The sequence below is a fragment of the Xenopus tropicalis genome, chromosome 2, assembly GCF_000004195.4.
Source record: "Xenopus tropicalis strain Nigerian chromosome 2, UCB_Xtro_10.0, whole genome shotgun sequence".
Taxonomy (NCBI): Eukaryota; Metazoa; Chordata; class Amphibia; order Anura; family Pipidae; genus Xenopus; species Xenopus tropicalis.
Window position 1 is genome coordinate 13,025,834 of NC_030678.2, and position 12,392 is coordinate 13,038,225.

The window sequence follows — 12,392 nt, forward strand, 5'->3', positions numbered from 1 at the left end:
ATCTGTGCCTATAGTAGCAGTGGGGGGATAATAGCCTCTGGGAAGGGACTGGGGCTGTGGGATAGCAGGTATAGTAGGGAGAGATGGTGCCTATAGTAGCAGTGGGGGGATAATACCCTCTGGGAAGGGACTGGGGCTGTGGGATAGCAGGTATAGTAGGGAGAGATGGTGCCTATAGTAGCAGTGGGGGGATAATAGCCTCTGGGAAGGGACTGGGGCTGTGGGATAGCAGGTATAGTAGGGAGAGATGGTGCCTATAATAGCAGTGGGGGGATAATAGCCTCTGGGAAGGGACTGGGGCTGTGGGATAGCAGGTATAGTAGGGAGAGATGGTGCCTATAGTAGCAGTGGGGGGATAATAGCCTCTGGGAAGGGACTGGGGCTGTGGGATAGCAGGTATAGTAGGGAGAGATGGTGCCTATAGTAGCAGTGGGGGGATAATAGCCTCTGGGAAGGGACTGGGGCTGTGGGATAGTAGGGAGAGATGGTGCCTATAGTAGCAGTGGGATAATAGCCTCTGGGAAGGGACTGGGGCTGTGGGATAGCAGGTATAGTAGGGAGAGATGGTGCCTATAGTAGCAGTGGGATAATAGCCTCTGGGAAGGGACTGGGGCTGTGGGATAGCAGGTATAGTAGGGAGAGATGGTGCCTATAATAGCAGTGGGGGGATAATAGCCTCTGGGAAGGGACTGGGGCTGTGGGATAGCAGGTATAGTAGGGAGAGATGGTGCCTATAGTAGCAGTGGGGGGATAATAGCCTCTGGGAAGGGACTGGGGCTGTGGGATAGCAGGTATAGTAGGGAGAGATGGTGCCTATAGTAGCAGTGGGGGGATAATAGCCTCTGGGAAGGGACTGGGGCTGTGGGATAGCAGGTATAGTAGGGAGAGATGGTGCCTATAGTAGCAGTGGGGGGATAATAGCCTCTGGGAAGGGACTGGGGCTGTGGGATAGCAGGTATAGTAGGGAGAGATGGTGCCTATAGTAGCAGTGGGATTATAGCCTCTGGGAAGGGACTGGGGCTTTGGGATAGCAGGTATTGTAGGGAGAGATGGTGCCTATAGTAGCAGTGGGGGGATAATAGCCTCTGGGAAGGGACTGGGGCTGTGGGATAGCAGGTATAGTAGGGAGAGATGGTGCCTATAGTAGCAGTGGGGGGATAATAGCCTCTGGGAAGGGACTGGGGCTGTGGGATAGCAGGTATAGTAGGGAGAGATGGTGCCTATAGTAGCAGTGGGGGGATAATAGCCTCTGGGAAGGGACTGGGGCTGTGGGATAGCAGGTATAGTAGGGAGAGATGGTGCCTATAGTAGCAGTGGGGGGATAATAGCCTCTGGGAAGGGACTGGGGCTGTGGGATAGCAGGTATAGTAGGGAGAGATGGTGCCTATAGTAGCAGTGGGGGGATAATAGCCTCTGGGAAGGGACTGGGGTTGTGGGATAGCAGGTATAGTAGGGAGAGATGGTGCCTATAGTAGCAGTGGGATAATAGCCTCTGGGAAGGGACTGGGGCTGTGGGATAGCAGGTATAGTAGGGAGAGATGGTGCCTATAGTAGCAGTGGGGGGATAATAGCCTCTGGGAAGGGACTGGGGCTGTGGGATAGCAGGTATAGTAGGGAGAGATGGTGCCTATAGTAGCAGTGGGGGGGGATAATAGCCTCTGGGAAGGGATTGGGACTGTGGCATAGCAGGTATAGTAGGGAGAGATGGTGCCTATAGTAGCAGTGGGGGGATAATAGCTTCTGGGAAGGGACTGGGGCTGTGGGATAGCAGGTATAGTAGGGAGAGATGGTGCCTATAGTAGCAGTGGCGAGATAATAACCTCTGGGAAGGGATTGGGACTGTGGCATAGCAGGTATAGTAGGGAGAGATGGTGCCTATAGTAGCAGTGGGGGGATAATAGCCTCTGGGAAGGGACTGGGGCTGTGGGATAGCAGGTACAGTAGGGAGAGATGGTGCCTATAGTAGCAGTGGGATAATAGCCTCTGGGAAGGGACTGGGTCTGTGGGATAGCAGGTATAGTAGGGAGAGATGGTGCCTATAGTAGCAGTGGGGGGATAATAGCCTCTGGGAAGGGACTGGGGCTGTGGGATAGCAGGTATAGTAGGGAGAGATGGTGCCTATAGTAGCAGTGGGGGGATAATAGCCTCTGGGAAGGGACTGGGGCTGTGGGATAGCAGGTATAGTAGGGAGAGATGGTGCCTATAGTAGCAGTGGGGGGATAATAGCCTCTGGGAAGGGGCTGGGGCTGTGGGATAGCAGGTATAGTAGGGAGAGATGGCGCCTATAGTAGCAGTGGGATAATAGCCTCTGGGAAGGGACTGGGGCTGTGGGATAGCAGGTATAGTAGGGAGAGATGGTGCCTATAGTAGCAGTGGGGGGATAATAGCCTCTGGGAAGGGACTGGGGCTGTGGGATAGCAGGTATAGTAGGGAGAGATGGTGCCTATAGTAGCAGTGGGGGGGGATAATAGCCTCTGGGAAGGGATTGGGACTGTGGCATAGCAGGTATAGTAGGGAGAGATGGTGCCTATAGTAGCAGTGGGGGGATAATAGCCTCTGGGAAGGGACTGGGGCTGTGGGATAGCAGGTATAGTAGGGAGAGATGGTGCCTATAGTAGCAGTGGGGGGATAATAGCCTCTGGGAAGGGACTGGGGCTGTGGGATAGCAGGTATAGTAGGGAGAGATGGTGCCTATAGTAGCAGTGGGGGGGGATAATAGCCTCTGGGAAGGGATTGGGACTGTGGCATAGCAGGTATAGTAGGGAGAGATGGTGCCTATAGTAGCAGTGGGGGGATAATAGCCTCTGGGAAGGGACTGGGGCTGTGGGATAGCAGGTATAGTAGGGAGAGATGGTGCCTATAGTAGCAGTGGGATAATAGCCTCTGGGAAGGGACTGGGGCTGTGGGATAGCAGGTATAGTAGGGAGAGATGGTGCCTATAGTAGCAGTGGGGGGATAATAGCCTCTGGGAAGGGACTGGGGCTGTGGGATAGCAGGTATAGTAGGGAGAGATGGTGCCTATAGTAGCAGTGGGGGGATAATAGCCTCTGGGAAGGGACTGGGGCTGTGGGATAGCAGGTATAGTAGGGAGAGATGGTGCCTATAGTAGCAGTGGGATAATAGCCTCTGGGAAGGGACTGGGGCTGTGGGATAGCAGGTATAGTAGGGAGAGATGGTGCCTATAGTAGCAGTGGGGGGATAATAGCCTCTGGGAAGGGACTGGGGCTGTGGGATAGCAGGTATAGTAGGGAGAGATGGTGCCTATAGTAGCAGTGGGGGGATAATAGCCTCTGGGAAGGGACTGGGGCTGTGGGATAGCAGGTATAGTAGGGAGAGATGGTGCCTATAGTAGCAGTGGGGGGATAATAGCCTCTGGGAAGGGACTGGGGCTGTGGGATAGCAGGTATAGTAGGGAGAGATGGTGCCTATAGTAGCAGTGGGATAATAGCCTCTGGGAAGGGACTGGGGCTGTGGGATAGCAGGTATAGTAGGGAGAGATGGTGCCTATAGTAGCAGTGGGGGGATAATAGCCTCTGGGAAGGGACTGGGGCTGTGGGATAGCAGGTATAGTAGGGAGAGATGGTGCCTATAGTAGCAGTGGGGGGATTATAGCCTCTGGGAAGGGACTGGGGCTATGGGATAGCAGGGATAGTAGGGAGAGATGGTGCCTATAGTAGCAGTGGGGGGATAATAGCCTCTGGGAAGGGACTGGGGCTGTGGGATAGCAGGTATAGTAGGGAGAGATGGTGCCTATAGTAGCAGTGGGGGGGGATAATAGCCTCTGGGAAGGGATTGGGACTGTGGCATAGCAGGTATAGTAGGGAGAGATGGTGCCTATAGTAGCAGTGGGGGGATAATAGCTTCTGGGAAGGGACTGGGGCTGTGGGATAGCAGGTATAGTAGGGAGAGATGGTGCCTATAGTAGCAGTGGCGAGATAATAACCTCTGGGAAGGGATTGGGACTGTGGCATAGCAGGTATAGTAGGGAGAGATGGTGCCTATAGTAGCAGTGGGGGGATAATAGCCTCTGGGAAGGGACTGGGGCTGTGGGATAGCAGGTACAGTAGGGAGAGATGGTGCCTATAGTAGCAGTGGGATAATAGCCTCTGGGAAGGGACTGGGGCTGTGGGATAGCAGGTATAGTAGGGAGAGATGGTGCCTATAGTAGCAGTGGGGGGATAATAGCCTCTGGGAAGGGACTGGGGCTGTGGGATAGCAGGTATAGTAGGGAGAGATGGTGCCTATAGTAGCAGTGGGGGGATAATAGCCTCTGGGAAGGGACTGGGGCTGTGGGATAGCAGGTATAGTAGGGAGAGATGGTGCCTATAGTAGAACCTTCCCGAGAAAGAGGTTGGATAGGAATTTAGGGACTATCAGTAAGGGCAATGGCACCAGAACTAAGGGTAGGTATCTGCAGCTTGCAATGGAGTTCCCTAATCTGCATGCATGAATAATGTGCAAGCCAAGGACCATTCAAATGGGTGGACAAGCTGCAGTCAGAGCTGCCCCATTAGACATTGTTGCTTTCCTCGGTCAAGACAAGGCCCCAAGACACTGTTCATATGGCAACCTCACCAAATCTCAAAGTTTATGGCCACCACCCTCCTTTCCCAATGTTCCTCTTGGTACATCAACTGCTACTCAGCACAAACACCCAGCTCCCCCCGTGACACAGTGCCTATTGTACAATCAACCTGCACCCAGAAGGACATACCTTGCACCACAACTAATAATGGTATAATCTAATTACTACGTGCAGACCCCATTGGATACTAAACTAATGGCAGTCAGCCCATACATATTTTGTAGGCCCCATACTCACAGAAAGGTGCAAATAAGGAGACATCAGACAGTAGGAAAACTATGTGTAATGCACTAAGCGCACGTGGGTAATATCACACCTCAAGGTATTAATCAATGTACATTCCCTAGCTCTATGCTTTATTATATCATTAAGTTGGGTTGAAAAAACACCATCAAGCCATTCTGTACAAGAGCATATATTTTAAAACATGGGGGTTTTTAGTTTCAACTTTATGATGATAAAGCTGACAAGCCACCATACCACGTCAAGGTAAACCCCATATGGTGGTACTTACCTCTGTACCTCTGGGAATATTCTTCATAGGCCGGTGTCACCCTGTTGGTTCACGTTCTTGGGAGAAGCGTCTTCTGAGTGAAGCATTGGTCTCACAGGTTGATCCCCCCCAGTTAATCTTTAATAGGGGGCAGATCCCCATTGTTGGCTTTATATAATAGGGACCCAAAGTGCAGACAGTTAAGGCCAAAACATGTAATTTAGCGAATAATACAGCAAGGGGTACATAGAAGCCCCCCAGCTTTATGTTAGGCCACATCTCTGGGTGTGCCGGCTGTGTCTGTCCTACATGTCTCAATCTTTTATTTGGTTTTCCAGTTCTCTTGTCTTCTCCAGTTTGTAGAATGTTCCCTCTGCTAAAGCCTCTTAGAGATGCACTTTTTCTCTCTCGTAAATCAGGAGACCCCCTGCCAACACCGGTCTTCACCGACGCCCTTTTGGGGCCCCGGAACTTTCTGCTGCGGTGATGGCAGGGAACCTGAACCCGACAGAGAGATAAACAAAGTGACGTACAGGGACAGTCAGGCAGAAGTGCAGTCAGGTTAAGTATTGACAAACTGTCTGAAAATGCTGTTTATTCTAATGTGGTTCCAAACGGGGACGTTGGTGCAGCGGCGCATTGTGATGCATCACTGAGCATGGGAATGTGTATGAATCCAGCGCAGGAGAGCGCCAGCATGCCTGATGCATCTCATTATGTCTATTACTGATCAGGGAGGTGAATGTTTCCTGTTTTTAGAAGGTTTTCTCTGCTGGAACCTCTCAGAGATGCACTTTCTCTCTGGCACGGTGGGACCTGCCCTTGACTTTCCAGTAGAAACAAAAGAGCTTGAATGCTTGAGATGAGGACTCAAAGTGGTGCCGTTACAGTCTATAAAGGACTGCAATTTGGCACCTCCCTCTAGCGCAGAGCTGTCAAACTTACGGCCCACGGGCCCGAATGTGTGAACCCCACCTGTCTGGCTGCTGTGACTGCTTATCTTTGTGTAAACTATAAATGGTATCAGTACTGAGATTAACTGCACCCCCTGCATTGTTCACACCTCAGATTCAGGCTGTAATCCCCCTGTATTGTTTATATATGTAACCCCCTGTATTTTTCACACTTGTAAGACCCTGTTTTGTTCACACATTTGTTCACCCCCTGCATAGCTCAGATCTCAGGCTCAGACTGTAAACCCCACATTGTTCACCTGTTCACACCCAGCGCCGGATTTGTAATCCAGGCCCCCCAAGGCCGCCCCCTGTCTGGTGCACCACCACCCCCCCACAGATGCGTGAACTCATGATCGCACAGGGCTTTACACTCTGATATGGAGCAGTGAGGGAGAGGTCCTCATTGCTCCGTATGGGACAAAAATTTAACATTTTGGCATGCCGCCCCCAAATTTGTGCCGCCCTAGGCCTGGGCCTTTCCACAAATCCGGGCCTGTTCCCACCTCAGACTGTAGGAGCAGCGCCAGCATTGTATGGCTCACACAGGCAGCAAAGGGTAGAGAATGGCACACACAAATCCGGGCGCCCCGAGGCCGTCCCACATTCGCGCCCCCCCCTCCGAGCAAATGCGCGAACCCCCTCCCTGTGTTGGTTATGAAATAATACAGCAATGGGCACACTGACATTTCCTGACTCTACATCTGCTATTGTGCCTATATTGCTGCCTCCTAAGTCTCACTGCCTCTTTGGATGCTGGATCTTTGGCTTTCTCCAGATAATCTCTTTGCAGAAGACTTCTGAGTCTACCAAATCTTATCCTAACTGCACTTCAAACTGCCCCCCCTCCCACCCACCACTGTTAAAAGGAACCCTTGGGGGGGACAGCTGAATAGTTTAGAAAGTGCTACTCAAGTTAAATATTAAGTTTGTGTATATAGGCATAGATGTAGGGGAAAATCCCAGGGCTATAGCTTCTAGCACCCCCCCCATCATACAAAAATAATATGACGTCTCAGTGCAGGAGTAGGAAAATAATATGTCACTTCCTCAGTGCGGGAGTAGAAAAATAATATGTCACGTCGTCAGTGCGGGAGTAGAAAAATAATATGTCACTTCCTCAGAGCAGGAATATAAAAATAATATGTCACTTCCTCAGAGCAGGAATATAAAAATAATATGTCACTTCCTCAGAGCAGGAATACAAAAATAATATGTCACTTCCTCAGTGCAGGAATATAAAAATAATATGTCACTTCCTCAGAGCAGGAATACAAAAATAATATGTCACTTCCTCAGAGCAGGAATATAAAAATAATATGTCACTTCCTCAGTGTAGGAATATAAAAATAATATGTCACTTCCTCAGAGCAGGAATACAAAAATAATATGTCACTTCCTCAGTGCAGGAATATAAAAATAATATGTCACTTCCTCAGAGCAGGAATATAAAAATAATATGTCACTTACTAAGTGCAGGAATATAAAAATAATATGTCACTTCCTCAGTGCAGGAATATAAAAATAATATGTCACTTCCTCAGAGCAGGAATACAAAAATAATATGTCACTTCCTCAGAGCAGGAATATAAAAATAATATGTCACTTCCTCAGAGCAGGAATATAAAAATAATATGTCACTTACTAAGTGCAGGAATATAAAAATAATATGTCACTTCCTCAATGCAGGAATATACAAATAATATGTCACTTCCTTAGTGCAGGAATATAAAAATAATATGTCACTTCCTCAGTGCAGGAGTATAAAAATAATATGTCACTTCCTCAGTGCAGGAATATAAAAATAATATGTCACTTCCTCAGAGCAGGAATATAAAAATAATATGTCACTTCCTCAGTGCAGGAATATAAAAATAATTTGTCACTTCCTCAGTGCAGGAATATAAAAATAATATGTCACTTCCTCAGAGCAGGAATATAAAAATAATATGTCACTTCCTCAGAGCAGGAATATAAAAATAATATGTCACTTCCTCAGAGGAGGAATATAAAAATAATATGTCACTTCCTCAGTGCCAGGAGTACAAAAATAATATGTCACTTCCTCAGACCAGGAATATAAAAATAATATGTCACTTCCTCAGAGCAGGAATATAAAAATAATATGTCACTTCCTCAGTGCAGGAATATAAAAATAATATGTCACTTCCTCAGAGCAGGAATATAAAAATAATATGTCACTTCCTCAGTGCAGGAGTACAAAAATAATATGTCACTTCCTCAGTGCAGGAGTACAAAAATAATATGTCACTTCCTCAGTGCAGGAATATAAAAATAATATGTCACTTCCTCAGAGCAGGAATATAAAAATAATATGTCACTTCCTCAGAGCAGGAATATAAAAATAATATGTCACTTCCTCAGAGCAGGAATATAAAAATAATATGTCACTTCCTCAGAGCAGGAATACAAAAATAATATGTCACTTCCTCAGTGCAGGAATATAAAAATAATATGTCACTTCCTCAGAGCAGGAATACAAAAATAATATGTCACTTCCTCAGAGCAGGAATATAAAAATAATATGTCACTTCCTCAGTGTAGGAATATAAAAATAATATGTCACTTCCTCAGAGCAGGAATACAAAAATAATATGTCACTTCCTCAGTGCAGGAATATAAAAATAATATGTCACTTCCTCAGAGCAGGAATATAAAAATAATATGTCACTTACTAAGTGCAGGAATATAAAAATAATATGTCACTTCCTCAGTGCAGGAATATAAAAATAATATGTCACTTCCTCAGAGCAGGAATACAAAAATAATATGTCACTTCCTCAGAGCAGGAATATAAAAATAATATGTCACTTCCTCAGAGCAGGAATATAAAAATAATATGTCACTTACTAAGTGCAGGAATATAAAAATAATATGTCACTTCCTCAATGCAGGAATATACAAATAATATGTCACTTCCTTAGTGCAGGAATATAAAAATAATATGTCACTTCCTCAGTGCAGGAGTATAAAAATAATATGTCACTTCCTCAGTGCAGGAATATAAAAATAATATGTCACTTCCTCAGAGCAGGAATATAAAAATAATATGTCACTTCCTCAGTGCAGGAATATAAAAATAATTTGTCACTTCCTCAGTGCAGGAATATAAAAATAATATGTCACTTCCTCAGAGCAGGAATATAAAAATAATATGTCACTTCCTCAGAGCAGGAATATAAAAATAATATGTCACTTCCTCAGAGGAGGAATATAAAAATAATATGTCACTTCCTCAGTGCCAGGAGTACAAAAATAATATGTCACTTCCTCAGACCAGGAATATAAAAATAATATGTCACTTCCTCAGAGCAGGAATATAAAAATAATATGTCACTTCCTCAGTGCAGGAATATAAAAATAATATGTCACTTCCTCAGAGCAGGAATATAAAAATAATATGTCACTTCCTCAGTGCAGGAGTACAAAAATAATATGTCACTTCCTCAGTGCAGGAGTACAAAAATAATATGTCACTTCCTCAGTGCAGGAATATAAAAATAATATGTCACTTCCTCAGAGCAGGAATATAAAAATAATATGTCACTTCCTCAGTGCAGGAGTACAAAAATAATATGTCACTTCCTCAGAGGAGGAATATAAAAATAATATGTCACTTCCTCAGTGCAGGAATATAAAAATAATATGTCACTTCCTCAGAGCAGGAATATAAAAATAATATGTCACTTCCTCAGAGCAGGAATATAAAAATAATATGTCACTTCCTCAGAGCAGGAATATAAAAATAATATGTCACTTCCTCAGAGCAGGAATATAAAAATATGTCTCACTGTCTCTTTGGATGCTGGATCTTTAGGTTTCTCCAGATAATCTCTTTGTAGAAGACTTCTGAGTCTACCAAATCTTATCCTAACTGCACTTCAAACTGCCCCCCCTCCACCCACCACTGTTAAAAGGAACCCTTGGGGGGGACAGCTGAATAGTTTAGAAAGTGCTACACAAGTTAAATATTAAGTCTGTGTATATAGGCATAGGTGTAAGGAAAAATCCCGGGGGTTTCACGCAGCCCCCCATACAAAGACATATCCCAGGGCTAGGGTTTCAAGCAGACCCCTATTAAAAAAATATATGCCTATGTGCGTACTTATATTTTTTCTGGTCTGCAGGGTTTAGTTGCGGGGTTTCTTGTTCATGAAGTAATACAGGAACCGTTACACCGGAGACTTCTGATTCCCCTTCTGATAATGCCCCTTGCTGTGCTCGCTGCCTGCCTTGCTGTGCTCGCTGCCTGCCTTGCTGTGCTCGCTGCCTGCCTTGCTGTGCTCGCTGCCTGCCTGGCTGTCACTGATGCCTTACTGTCTCTTGGGATACTGGCTCTCTGGCTTTCTCCAGATAATCTAGTTGCAGAAGGCTGCTGCTGGGCTTTCCTCTTTCCCTGTTGTGATTTAGGAATTGTTTTTGTTATAGTAGAGCTGGAAGAGCTGGAAGAGCTGGAAGAGCTGGAAGGCTCCAGATGAGGAATTGCACTTGGAGAGGCTAAAATCCTCAACTGCAGTCTCATTCGAACGGCTCCACTACCAGTTCCGCTGGAAGACAGTTGATACCAATCTTCCGTTGTGAGATTTCCCGCACATAGTAGGGTAGAGAGCGGCACAGATATAGAGCCCAAGAGCCCATCGTGAGTGTCTCGTACCTGTAACTCCAGCATCTCATTATGAGGGTTCCTGATCAGGAAGGTGAATGTTTCCCCCCACACAGGTTCTTTGGTATTTGGGCAGATTTTGGTCTTTTGCACGCTCTTATGGACCTTGATCTCTGCCTTGGATGAAGGATCTTTGTCTCCTTCCTTCAGCTGAAGGCCTCTGGCTCTATCAATAAAGACAAATAAAAGAGCAGAGGAAAACACCTCACTTTTGGGAAGGCAGTACCTTTGGTTCGCCATCAGAACCGGTCGGAGCTGGGCTGCTTGTGACAACAGACTGAGGCTCTCCAGCTTGACATGAAGTTTTCCGGATACCACGTTGTTCAGTGGGATCCACGTATCGATGCTTTTCTGTTTCATGACTTCTTCCACACTTATTTGGCAGCTGCCCAAGAAGTCATCTTTTTCCAAATCAAAATCATAAACCTCAAAGTCAATTTTCTGACCCGGCAAATCTGAAAAGGACATGTCAAAAACCTGGTTCCAGCAAGGATTAAGGTTTCTATAGACCACCTTTGTCTTGTTTGTCTGACCCCCACAGTGCACAATAACATAGGGGTCTGACTTCCTTGTTATAAAGTCCTTGGCCATTAATCCATTGGCTTCTAATACGATGACCCGAATCACATTTCTGTGGACTTTGTAGTACAGGTCGTCCACTTTAATACCCGCATTAAGAGGGATAGTCATGTGGTTGGGTAGAACAATAAACTTTGCTATTTGGTCTATGACCTTTGTGTCAGATAAAGAATTCAGGCCTGGAAGCTTAAGCATTTCTGCAAGTCCAGTCCAATTCACGTGCAACTTTGGTCGCTGGGGGAAATAGAAAGTTACAGCTCCGACAAAAGGTACACTGTCCAATAATGGTTCCAGTATTACCCGGAGCGTTCCCTCCAGCTTTGCACCATTGATTCCAACCTTAATCATATCTTTTCGGAGTGTCATTTCCACCTTGGCATCTCCGTGGTAATTGAGCCCAATGTCCAGGATAATCTGTTTTCTGTCAGACTTCTTATGTCCGGTTATGACCGACGTTACCCGGGGGGCACTCTTCCCAAAATTAATGAGGGTAAAGTGAAAGGATGAAAGCGCAGAATGGCTTCCTTGTACAAGGGGCTCAATGCGATCTTTAAGGAGATTTTTGAGATAGATGGAAATGTGCGGCCATAACTCTGCCATAACCTTGTTTAATGTCTCCTGCCGACCCTCCTCTGTGTTAGAGGCAACAAGTCTCTCAATGTTTGCAAATGAGACCTTTGGGGGGGCAACTGATTCTGGCTTTTCATCTTTTAATCTTTGTTTTTTAGCTTTATTTGCCTTTCTAAGGCACCACAAGCAGATAGGAACGAGCCCCATTAACATGTAACCTGGGCGAATATTGATCCATTTCAGGAAATATCCAATAATTAGTGCAAAAGCAAACTTTAGAAATTGCATTATTATTGGGTCCATCTTTATAAAGAATTCTGTTTAGTAGTGTCAGATGGAAAGGAATGAAATGTGCAGTGTAACACAGTAGCAGTTGAAATGTTGGATCCTACAGTGCATCAGGAGCAAGCTCCAGGCACGTCTGTCTCCAACGAATCACCTCGAGCAAATGAGCTTGGTGCTTGCTTTGTGGCCTTAAGAGAACTCTTACGGAATTCCCCTAACCTGTTACCATGGCAACCCATTACC